General features: G+C 45.5%; 1 long non-coding RNA gene across 1 annotated transcript in view; it reads right to left on the bottom strand.

Annotated features, from left to right (window-relative positions):
* Positions 1–973: 973 nt before the first annotated feature.
* LOC138516016 (uncharacterized) overlaps positions 974–12,478 on the bottom strand; it is an 82,313-nt gene continuing 70,808 nt past the window's right edge. The window contains exon 5 of the long non-coding RNA XR_011282203.1: positions 974–3,894. This is a non-coding gene — a long non-coding RNA (uncharacterized lncRNA). The remainder of the gene's footprint in view (positions 3,895–12,478) is intronic.

Raw genomic sequence — 12,478 nt, forward strand, 5'->3', positions numbered from 1 at the left:
GCACTTCTACCCAAACTCTGCACCTTAAAGCAGGGATGCAAGCACACATGTTCCACTTCCCGTAATGCACAAACATACCACAGTGTTTGGCACCACTACCCATTCAGAAAGCATTGTAATAATGGCAACCAAACAACACAATCTTCACAAAATTGGTCCTGCTCTTAACACTGTACTATGTGCATAGATGCAATACTGCATAGTGCACTGCAACACTTACTAATCTGCACTATGCAGACTACCCAAGCACATATGAGAACCAGTTCAACCGTAACTTTGTCTATATGTACACTATTCCAATAGTCTACCTAGTGGACACACTGCACGACTGCTCACTGCAGCATCTCCACCCATACACTGACAACTGTACGATGTACTAACAATCACCACACCCATGCAACCAACAATGTCTGCAATGCAGCCAAATCACACACACAAAGGAACAATGTGGGACCTACTTGCAACCAGTGGACATATTTTTCTGTGCAAGGGCTCCAGCCATGCATCGAAAGGGCTACAGACTTACCACACACAACACACCATAGTGTATGCTATGTTTAAAGGTTCATGTCATGTGGAATGCACTCCCCTTCTGCAATTCAGCCTGCCACCACTCATCACAGAAATAGATCGCCGTTGGAGCCGTCATGCCATAACGAAGGCTGCCTGAAATCATCACCACACAAGGTTGTTGTCTGCTGAGCTAACCGTGATTTGGTGTGGTATGCACGGAGACCGCTGGCACACCACCGCCTTCTTCTAATGAGATACATCAAATTTAGCACTTCTCACTCGCCCACCCTTCCCATCCCTTCTTCCCACCACCAGATGCCGTAAACTATGTTTTCCAGGCCCTTTCGCCTCATTGTCATCGAATACAACATGCCGGCGTTATCGACAACTATTGACGCACAACACGTCACTGCACAGTGCAGTGCAATCAAACATTTTTGTCAGGTGCTGGACAGGGAAATGGAATGCCGGAGCAGAGGCAGATATGACTACTTTTAGTTGACACACTGTTACATACAAAAGGCCAACCATGAACACAATGCCTTAGGAGCTTGGCACACACACCACAACACCATACTCCGATACACCATGGGGGCATTTCCCAAAACCTTTGACACAGCACGCTTCTCTCCAGCCAACAACCGGCTCTGTTCATAGTTCCTGGACACCACGGCATACTGCAAGCCAATGAGCCTTCTGTCCGCGGCACGAACAGGGAAATGGGTCCGCGGAGCAAGATATCACTAATTTTTTGAGACGCACATTTCAGTTCTTTGCAACAAAAGTACTGGTCGGATTTCCACCAAACACACAAAAGCACACTTTCTGACCCAAGCCCCCGCTCCTGCCACAAATTTGGTGAAGATCCGTCCAGCCATTCGGCCTGTAGCCATGCGCAAAGTTTTTCCCCATTTAATCTATGGAGAAAAAAAAATGTGGGACCCCCACCTATAACTTTGCCCCCCTGCACGAAACCTCACCAAACTTGCTGAAAAAATTCAGAGCGGGCCATATACTTTTTTTGCAAAGTTTGGTGAGGATTTCTGCAGGGGGAGCGAAGATATAAGCCACCGAAAAAGTGATCTTCCTATCAGTTTAGCAACTTAACCATAACTACACGGCCGCTACTGCGAGCCATTTAATATATGTTGGTGTAATATATTTTTGTAATAAATACCCAGTATATTTTTGCTCTTTTGCCTCATATCTCTTAAAGCGTCTCCTAATTTACGGGTGCAGTTATTTGAGGGTATGGAATTACTCTTCATGAAGCTCTTTGTCTTGGATTGCTTTTGAATACATTATTACATTAAAGCTGCACTGCTACCATATATGTTTTCTTATTTTATATATTTTTTACACATATCTACTGAATATGATGATTTACATATTTCATGATCAATGTTTATGCTGAACATCACCAAATGTGATTTAATGATCAATGTTTTCCAAGATGGCAGATATTTTTCAGTGGTGCTTAAAAATAGAGAACAGATCCTGGAAATACTAGCCACCTCATAATCAACCCTCCCAATTCTTCTCAATCGGTCTGCAGCGTTTGGCACCATGGATCACTGTACTCTTATCGAGCACCTGAGGACTTGGTGCAAGATATCCAGAGGTTTTCTAGATTGGCTCACCTCCTTCCTAGATTATAGATTGCAACAGGTCTGATTGGGAGCTTTGCTTTACTCCATGCTCTTTGGGTCTGCCCCGGAAGTCTTCCAACCTTGCTTTAACATCTGAATGCACTACATGACCCTCTCACCAGAAACCTGAGACTACATTTCAAAATATAAATGGATGACACATAATTGATCATTGTTCACTCCAGTCTGCCACTTGGCCATCCAAAAGTCCCCCAGCCCCATTGCTGTTTGTCACAATCTTAAACTGGCTTAAATTGAGAGCTTTGTGAATGAAAACGGTGATGAATCAGAACTCGTCATCCTAGGATCCCAAGCCCCTGCAACACTCCCCTTCACCTGACAGAGGGATGTGGGCTTTGAACTGACCCCCCACTGCAACTGCCAGCACTTTGGGAGTACTGTTCAATGATAACGTATTACTAAGATTATTCTGGTGTCAAGTGCAGGAATTACCAACTCAGACTCACCAAAAAAATTAACTTCACCTCTCAAACAACCAAAGAGCCATAATCTTATCAGCACTACACTATGCAAACACTCTTGACATAAGTATCCCACAATTCCTGACGGACAGACTGCAAGGAATTCAGTAAAAGTATATAGGCTAATCCTCCAGCTTCAGTACCACGATCACACTTTGTCAGGGAGGATAGCTCATGGGAAACCTGCTCGTCTTGGAAATCAGACAACACTGAGAAGCAAGGGCTTCATAGCTAGTCCTAGCTCCAAGCTTAGAGGCCGGAGTCTGGCATGAAGTATGATATAAGAAACCAATTTAATATTTTATTTTCGGTCCTGGCAGAAAGGATGTGGAATGAACTTCCTATTCACCCCTGATGTGAAGAAAACGTTCAGTTCAACACATTCTCAAACACTTAAAGTCACACTACTTCTACTTTGAAATTTGAGACACATGGGGGGTTTTGGAGACTGGTATCCCCCCAACCCCAACTCTAACTTCCCATATCTGGTGCAGTGCTGGTTCTGGCTTTTTGTCTTAGTGAGCCCCCTCCTCCAGGTCGAGATTGGTCCCTCATCACCCACCCCTTGATAGGGTCATGATCCTGACCCTGTCACACTACAAAGACCTCAAAGTGACAAAGTCACCTTAACCTCGCCTCATACTCTCTTTCCTGTCATACACGGGCCCATGATACCAGGGCACAGGGTAAACGTAGATGGCACAAGATCTGGCAGGCAGCCTGCAATGACTCCCAACTACCACAATAGCAAGCTGATGATTACGTCTACAGCCACAGGGGTAGTGTACAGATTGGCAGACTCATAGCAAGATGATGGGGCATGCTCCTTCAGAGACTAGGAGAGGTCTTGGGTCATGTGACATCACACATGTCTTGTGTCACACATGCCATGTATGTATTGGACATACAATCCAGGAACTATTGTACGCACTTAGTGGCTAGTTTTAGGCCATTGATGTCACAAAGAAAGGATGACAGGTCACAGATTGCAAAGCAAACAGACAACTCCACTGCCTAGACATGACCTTCAAGGGATTTCTCAGAGACAGGCATTCCGATTTTGTCACAAGACGTCCGTTGCATGTTTATAATCCATGAAAATCTGATTTCGCACACAATTCCACATACGTGTATTATTACTGGCATTACACCCTGCCAATAAATTCAATGATCATGACTGCAATACTTTCAACTTCACAGGTGTAGCCGCTTCCCCATGCATCTGTGGCTGATGACTCCTCTGCAGAATTCTGTGAAAAACAAATAGCACTGTTACAATGCTACCTACAACCAGACCCACAACCCCACTGAGCAGGCATTTAATTTTCTTAAGACCTGATTTCAGTGCCTGCACTAGACTGGTGGTGCATTTATCTATAAGTTTTAAAAGGTCTGCCTCGGCATGGCCACCAAAAGGAATGTTGCATAACATTGCCATCATGCGCAATGTCCCCATGCCTGATGAGGATGGTGATGGCCCAGATTCTGATGATAGTGGGCATGACATGACGGGAAGGAACCGGGACCTTGGCAGCAACAGGCCAACAGCAATAGCCTAGTCCTATAGGAGGAAGTCTTAAACAACTTATTCCGATAGAGGTGAGCGCATCACTGTGAACAATGCCATGTCCCTCCTCTCCACACCCACCTTTCTCCGTATTGGAACACATCAAATAACAATGGATGATTTTATTGCAGCAAGAAGGGTGGTGAAGGAAAATGGTGCCCTTTGGAGGGGAGGTAAAATGAAAAATAACAATCTACACTTCAAGTTTCAAAAATATAAAGTAACCATGGGGAGTCCAAAGAAACCAGAGCAAAGAGCCATGGCCAATAGGGCCAAGTCCTGGGTGTAATGTAATAAGTACAGGAGGACGCTATAAACAAATGGGTCTAAGTGCTCGACCAAAGGGGTCCCAAAGAAAGACAGGACTGAAATCTAAACGAGAGCAGTTGTTACTCTCTTTCTAAAGACCAACAAGTTGGATGTGTCCAAACAATAAGGGGATACAATGGGCGTGAAGCAAAATCCAGGATTCTCACAACAAATCCAAATAAATATAGTGTCAATTTCACCAGGGATGAGAGGAATGGAAGAACAGGGAGATGAAATTTTGAGTTCACATCCCCCTTCATTGGTGTTCGGGCAGCAGGCTCTGTTTGGGCATGGAACTGAAGTGCCGATCTGAGAGCAAATGAAGCAATGGTAGAGCTGATGGTTGATTGCCTTCCCATATACTCCTGATATGCCAGGAGCAGGTTCATCTACAAATCCAGAAGCCAATCAATGCTATGGGACTGGTGATGGCACTGGAGGGACTCAACGATCCGGTGACAGAGGGCGGCCTTGTTGCAAGCCAATTGGCCGACCAAAGCAGAGAAACTATGGACAGCAGGGCAGGTGACCTGGCTGTGCCTGGAGGCCTGATCTTGGCCCAAGTGCGCACCCTCCCAAGCATGAGTACAGGCAGCTGCTGCAGAGGCGGCAGCTTCTTCTCAGACCAGTCATGGCATCCTCTCTAGCCTGAGCACAGGCCTCAACAGCAGTGGCCTGCTCCTGGGCCATTCAGGCATCTTCTCTGTCCTGAGCAAAGGTTTTTGCTTTTGTAGCAGCAGTAGCTTTACATTCTCCTCATCCTGTACATGTGAAATCACCATGGCTAACACTCGAGCCACAACGTCTGATAAAGTGTCAACCAGAGGCACTAGAGGTATGGGTGGAGGACAAATTGAGGTGGACAGACAATGTCTTTTCTTGTGAAGGACTAATACCTGTGTCCCTGAAGGAGGCACTGCAAACTCCCGTCATGATTGGGGAAGAGGGTGCTCCATAGGAATGGTGGTCCCATCTACCACCAGCACCAAAATGTCCCCAGGTCTGGGCTGCTCTGTCTCTTGGTCTGCCACAGTGACACTATCTGTTGATGTTGCCAAGGTACCTGGACACCGTCGCTATACAGATACTATTGCTTGCTGGCTGAGTGCTGGATGTTGAGGTCACTGATGGGTGGTGGGATTGGGTCCTGTGTGGCATTTGTATCTTCCCCCAGGTCTGGGACAGGACTGATTGCCGCCTCCATGAGTACACTACCACCAACGGTGTGTTTCCACCTCCATCATCGCCTTCCATGGGAGTGTTCTTGTGGATGGAAACAGGAAATTAGTGTCCTCGTTCCTTGGGACACTTTCCAAACTTACATGCAACGTCTCTCTGTTGGCCATCACTTTGCAATGTATATCTCCTGCGTCATGAAACTTTACTGGAGTGACAGTTATCTACATGATTGGTAATGTCTTTTTGAGGCATGTGGGAATGATTGTCAGCACATAATTTGTGGACTGTGAGCATGTGTGGACATATCTTGCTATGCACACAATGATGGTGTGAAGGTAATGGTGGTTTGCATACCTGGGAGGGCAGAGGAATATCCATGTGAAACCCTCAGCATGTACACTGGAATTTGGTTAGGGGACAAATATATGTGCTAACATTGCTCCACCAGTTAGATATTTTGAATGGGAATACAACACCTTACTGTCACCACCAGTGTCCCCTGGATCGTGGGTCCACCCCAGTCCAGTTGTCACCCTAGCATTGTGTGACTGCTGAAACAATGCACTCCGGTCATTTGGGTTGTGTGTGGGTGGTCAGGTCATAGTTAGGCTGGCCTGGCAACACATGAATCCACCAGCATGCTTAGTAATCCTTCTGACACATGTTCCTTCATGAAGTCCCATTCCGAATTGTGTGATTTCTACAGCTGTCATTATTGTGCATGCAGGCTGGAGGGGTCCAGCATTAAGGGCCACACCCTTCAACACCCATGATAGCACTTGATAGGTTTTAAATATCAGTATGTGACCAAATGAAAAAATACAACCTGCTAGGGAAAAAAGGGCAAGATAACACGTTTTAATAGCACAGAAAATAGGTATGCCAGTAAAGAACTCTGATGCTTGAGAACGTTCTGCCGGAAAATGGTACAAGGTTATAAGGAAACACATTGGGTCTCATTACCACCCAGGAGGCCACAGAATGAACAGAGCTGGTAAGGGACTGGCCCATTCATTCCGAGCCGCCCTATTACGAGGTCTGCAGCGGGACCTGCTAGCAGACCAGGATGCTAACAATGGGCCCGTCATTAACGGGTCCGTTGTTAATATCCTCCCCATTCCCATTAAGCCCTATAGGGCTCAATGGGAATGGGGATTCATTTTTACCGGAGCCCAGGAAAGGGCAATAACCGGGTCCACCAAAGTCGGCATGACCCGGTTATTACCCTTTTCTGGGCTCCGGTAAAAAATCATTACCGGCGGCAGCCGTGCCCTTAATAAGGGCACGGCTACCGCCAGGGTCGGAATGAGGCCCATTGTCAATCTCATCACACAAATAATATAAACCTGCGTGGCTGGTTGGTGAGACCCTATACATGGGCGGCCTTCTCCATAAGGAATGCCAGGCTGCTATTGGTCCGAGCCCCCTCTGTCCGTCTTCCATCACGTATGGTCAGCTTGACTCATCTCTCCAGGGAATGAAGGTCATGTTCCTCATTAGTTACTATTGTAAGAAAATGCTACTCTATCATTATGGCGTGCATCTGGGAAGCTCTGGGACTGGTACAAGGGGAGGCTAAAGATCCTGCTGACCCACACATTCTTCTTTCATTCCATATCGCACTATCCGCACCCAAGGTTTCCACCCTCACTTTAGACTGTAATGTATTCCTCCCTGTACCTCACATTACAAAGAGTGTCATTATGAAATCAGGTGGAATGGTTGTGTTCTTTTAGATCTTTTATGACCACTGGGTTTATGGTTGGTAGTCTGAGGTCTGAGGTCACCTACTATCAGGGGATTCAGGGGTCTTAGGCTGTCAGTTGTGGGTGTCATAACTCATGGCGGGCTGGGTGGGGGTTGGAGGTCTGTTTTTGGCCTGGCTATGATAAACGTGCATTGCAAGACGTCTGGTACTGTTTCGCGGCCTTGCAGGGCACATTCCTTCTTGGGATAACACGGACGTATACGCAACAGTTATGGAACAAAGGAAAGTTTCCATGGGAGCTAGCATTGTGAGTCTCTCTATCAGCAGCGCTTGGGCCGGTTTTGGTTTCTTCATTGGATCTGTGTTTACTGCACAGTCATGCAGGGCCTAATGGGTGTGCCATAGCTTCAAAAATGGCACCTCCTTATATGTGCACACTAAATCTACGCATTTATATTTAATATTGTGTTCATGCAGGGTTTCTGAGCATGCTCCCCTCCCCCATGGTACATCGCAAGTGTGGTCATGGGATTCGCCTTACTCTAAAGCGCCGATGGGGTGGGAGAGGTTCATTTCCTTCCCAACATTTCATTATAAATATTGTAAGTGCATGTCACCAAAGTGTTAGTTTATGTGTTACATTGAACATTTTAAATGTAAGCAGGCGACCCTTGTTTGGCCTGTAATATTGGGTTCTGTGCATGTTGAACAACGTGACTGTGGCATAAGCCAACTGTGGTTGCACATGTCATTGATATGATCTTACTGTTTTCTCATGTGTTTCCACAGGCATGGATGCAGAAGAATGATGGGACTTTTTTTAAATTGCCCACTTCCCCTTTTCAGTCCAGCACTTTGGCATCAACTTAAATTTTCAGGGGTGTGAGGTGATCGTGTTGAGAGGGATGGAAGTGGCTCCCAACATACATGTTGCTTGGTGACCGATGGAGAGGGATGGATGTTTCACCCAAATCTTGACTCCAGCACACATGGAGGGTGTGTCTTGATAAGTGAAGACTTGTTCCAGCCCACAATGACCTTCCCATTCCAAGTCTACCTTGTCATCACACATTCCATGCAGGCACTATTTTGAATTGATGTGGGGTGTTACACCGGTTTGCATTATGTCACACAATGGATCGATTTTGTAGGTCTACAAAGTGTTGAGGCATATGTGCGTACATGGGAAGGATTGCACAACTGGGTTGCAGATGGAGGAATGATGATGGGTTGCTGAGTGAAACCTTGCCCATATCAGGATGCCTGGTTCACCGTCCTCCATCCACATAGTGTAGTGAGCAGTTCATGCTGGCAACTTCTCTGGATTAGAACATTTTCTATGGGGTTGCCTGTTCTATGGTTCTCCCAGTTGATCGAGGCCCAGCCTGCATATGTGGCACAAGACGCTGACACAGGTTCGGAGTGTGAGTTGCAAATGATTGACATCAATCAAGCATTATTGATTGTGCTATAGCAGATATACTGTCCTTTGACTGCATATGGGGGAACATACAGAGAAAAGGCGCCATCTAGAGGATGGAGTTGTCTCCTCTTCTGCTTCTTCTCCTCCTGTCAGGCCCCACAAGAGGACTTAAGAATGGACATGGTCATAGCTTGAGTCTTTATTTTTCTTTTCTTTGTCTTGATTCAATGGGTTTGCTTGACCTATCAGCAAACAAAAAATGGAGGCTCTGCAAGAGTATCAAACGGACAGACAGACCCACACATAGGCACGCATGCACCACTCCACACCCCAGGACTCTAGTAGACCTATATTTTCTCAGGCACCTGGAGAGTAGGAGCATTCCATCTATGGCTTCTCCTAACCTGTACTGGCGTCCATTGAACTTGTGTTCTGAACACAGCAGCACGCCTGAGTGAGCAGAAGTGAAGTATAAATAAATAGTGTTTGCAATGGCCTCATTTTAACCCTGCCGGTATCCTGCCAGTAAACCCGCCAGGATACCGGCAAAGGTTATTACCATTTCCGGCACTTGGTCTGGCAGCATTGCCGCCAGATTACGAGTGCCAGAGTGACGGTGTAAATTCCCATAGGACACCATTAAGGGATTTGCTGTCATTATTGTCACAGGCAATACCAGTGCCGGTAATGAGAGCGTTTTTTGCCGGTATGGCACTTGCCTTATCTCCAGGAGGTAAGGCAGGCGCCCCACCGGCAAACCCGTAGTCGGCCGGTCCGGTAAAGTGACAGTTTTCATGAATACTGGCACTTTAATACCAGACCGGGCGACACGGAATCAGGCAGCGGTGCGGCCCGGATGCTAAAAGTGGTTTGGTGAGGTCAAGTGCTGAGGTGGGATTTCTACCCCAAAAACTCTTGGCCTTAGCATCCCATTGCTCTATGGCAGTCGAAAGCAATTGGAGAAACAAGCGTGCATGCTAAACCAGCTCCCGTGGTCATTAAGTGAATGGTTTTTGCTGACTTTATGGTTGCATTATAACAAGCAGATTTCCCGTTGAGAAAATGGCAACACAATTATTTATACACGAATTCAACTGAAAGCAGGAGCTGTACACAATAGACACGCGGGAGGAAGGCAACGCACTGGCCACTGTTTCACTGGCTCTGTACTTAAGAACCACCGGTTTTGTATTTTGTGTGCTGGTAATCCTTTGTCGCGCTTTATTTAACACTCTTTGTCTGCCACTGCTGAACTTGTCTTAAGCACAAATGTATATAATCATCTTCTTTAATGGACTTGTTCAGTGACTATTCTACTGTTCATTTTTTGCAGCTATTCAATTGGAAATATTATTTTCTTCTAAAGGAAATAAAGAACCAAACACAGTTTGAGGTATTAATTGTTTTAGGAAGGGGAGATATTGCTGAGCCGATGGAAGCATGATTGAAAAAACTGAAAAACACTATGATCGAAGCCCGAACGATGTATTTAAAATGAATGTCTTCTGCTAAGAATGTTGTGTATAAAGTGGCCTAATGATTTCATACACTGTATTCCTTCTATGTCTGCAGTCAGCTGGGTGCTCTTTCCTATAAGTATATAACATGTTATGACTCAAAGGGGTGCACCCCGGAAACTGCACTCTGTGACCTCCTTTAACATGTGTACCCTGTGAACGCATTATTTTCCCTTTTCCTTATTTTGCTTTTTCATATTTTCTCTCAAAGAATATGCTGCCGGCACCCTTTGTGTGCTATAGATTAGTGAACACAGTACGGAAATGATGGAGGGAGATTTAATAAAAACTAAATACCATAAATGTTTATATGTAAGTAAGAGGGATAGGTGGAATGTGAGAAACATTGACGATTGAGAACATTGTCTTGAAATGTAGACTAATGTTTAATCAAGTTGATTAACTTCCTCTATAAATGAAGAAAGATGCTCCTTTGAGTTTTGTGTTGCCGCACCAGTACCTGATCCCTCTGACAGACGCAGCCTTCCTTTGAATGGGTTTCCAAACCCCTCCCTGCATATTACTTAATGTACACCACCAAGGGCCATATGGTAGGACCCCCTTCAGGAGCTCCAGCTGTTTCCGTGCACAGCTGAGACTGACAGCCCCACCCCATGGACTTCAGTTGGACCCCTCAGGACCCAACGGAAGAGAAACACGAAAGACTGGGTCGAATGTCTACTCCAGGGCTGTGGCTGCCAACGTTGGCTCTTGGCTCTCCAACTGTGTTGTACTCAGCGGGAGGATAGCTCAGGGACAACGTGCTCGCCTTCGAAACAAGACGAAGCGCATCACCACGGGTTCAATCCCCGGGTCCGTGCTTAGAAACCTCTGGGTATTAAGCGCATTATAAATAACCTAACATATCATATCACACTACAGCTCCCATCAACCCTGGCCAGCAAAGTCAGTGGTGAGAAGTCATGGGAGTTTAAACCAAAAAATCTGAAGAGGAGCAGGTTGCAGGCTCTAGTGCCAGACCCACATCTTCACCCAACAGCTCACAACATGATGGCAACATATAAAGTAAAGAGTTTGGGAGTGATCTGCTGCCTTTAAAAGCCTGCATCTGTGTTCTCGGTTCTATGAAGGATTGCCATTTTCTTTGCCGAAAATGTACTGGCGACTTCTTTTTGCTTATTTTATTTTTACTGCAAACAGCAGGGGAGACAGAGGGCATTCCCACCTTGGACTGCCCACCGGTCCCCCATTATATACATTACCATATACCTGTCTGCAGTACAAAAAATCAGCACAAAAAAGTGGCAAAACCGAATTTTGCAAAGTTGCCATTCGGCAAAACTGGGCTAGACCGTTTTTCTCCTCTGGCATTTTTATACTTCAATACCAGAGAGTAATAAAAGACCCTTTCCCCGTTACTATTCTCCGTTAATATGTTAACGACTTATTAATGCAGACCATCTGCTTATGATCGTTGTGACCGTGTTTATTCGCTTGCCATGTATTCATGGCAATTAATTCCTGGTGCCAAGGTCGTATATGGAAAAGTCCCAACCTTTCCAAACATTGCCTTGGCCATATGTTAAAAAGAAGCCTCAAAGGCCTCAATAAACCTCATGCCATGACTGAAAAATGGCAATACAGTCCACACCATTAGAAATCGATAAGAATCAGTAAAGTGCTTAAAACGGAACAAGCACAATACACTTCAAACAAGTAGAATAAAGCAAACACTGTTCTGTCAAGCTATGGACATCAGTGGCTCTTTCCATTAAATCGACATCAAAAGGCAGTCAATTGCAACTAATGGACACACAGTAATGCTTCACAATATGTTGCAGTTAAATTACTGTATAGACGTACCAGAGGAGACAGAGAGCAGGAATGGTAGGCAGTCAGACCGAAATAAGAAAGGGTACCCTGTTAGTGCCTACTAAAGTGACCTAAAGAGGTACTATTGTCCGTGGCTCCTCTATTAAAAGAAGAGATTTCAAATTGTACACGTGTCTGGGATTTTCAAAATGTACATTGCTGTCATTGTATTTCTCCTGCTATGTGTGGAAGATCACAGTGAGTTCCTTCATGCTCTCATGAGAATGTCTATGACATTGCTTACGTGATGACATCATTACGTTCTATGTATAATGCCGTCATTGCCAGCCGCCCTGAA

Source organism: Ambystoma mexicanum, chromosome 6q (genome assembly GCF_040938575.1).
Source record: "Ambystoma mexicanum isolate Mex_15411 chromosome 6q, UKY_AmexF1_1, whole genome shotgun sequence".
NCBI lineage: Eukaryota > Metazoa > Chordata > Amphibia > Caudata > Ambystomatidae > Ambystoma > Ambystoma mexicanum.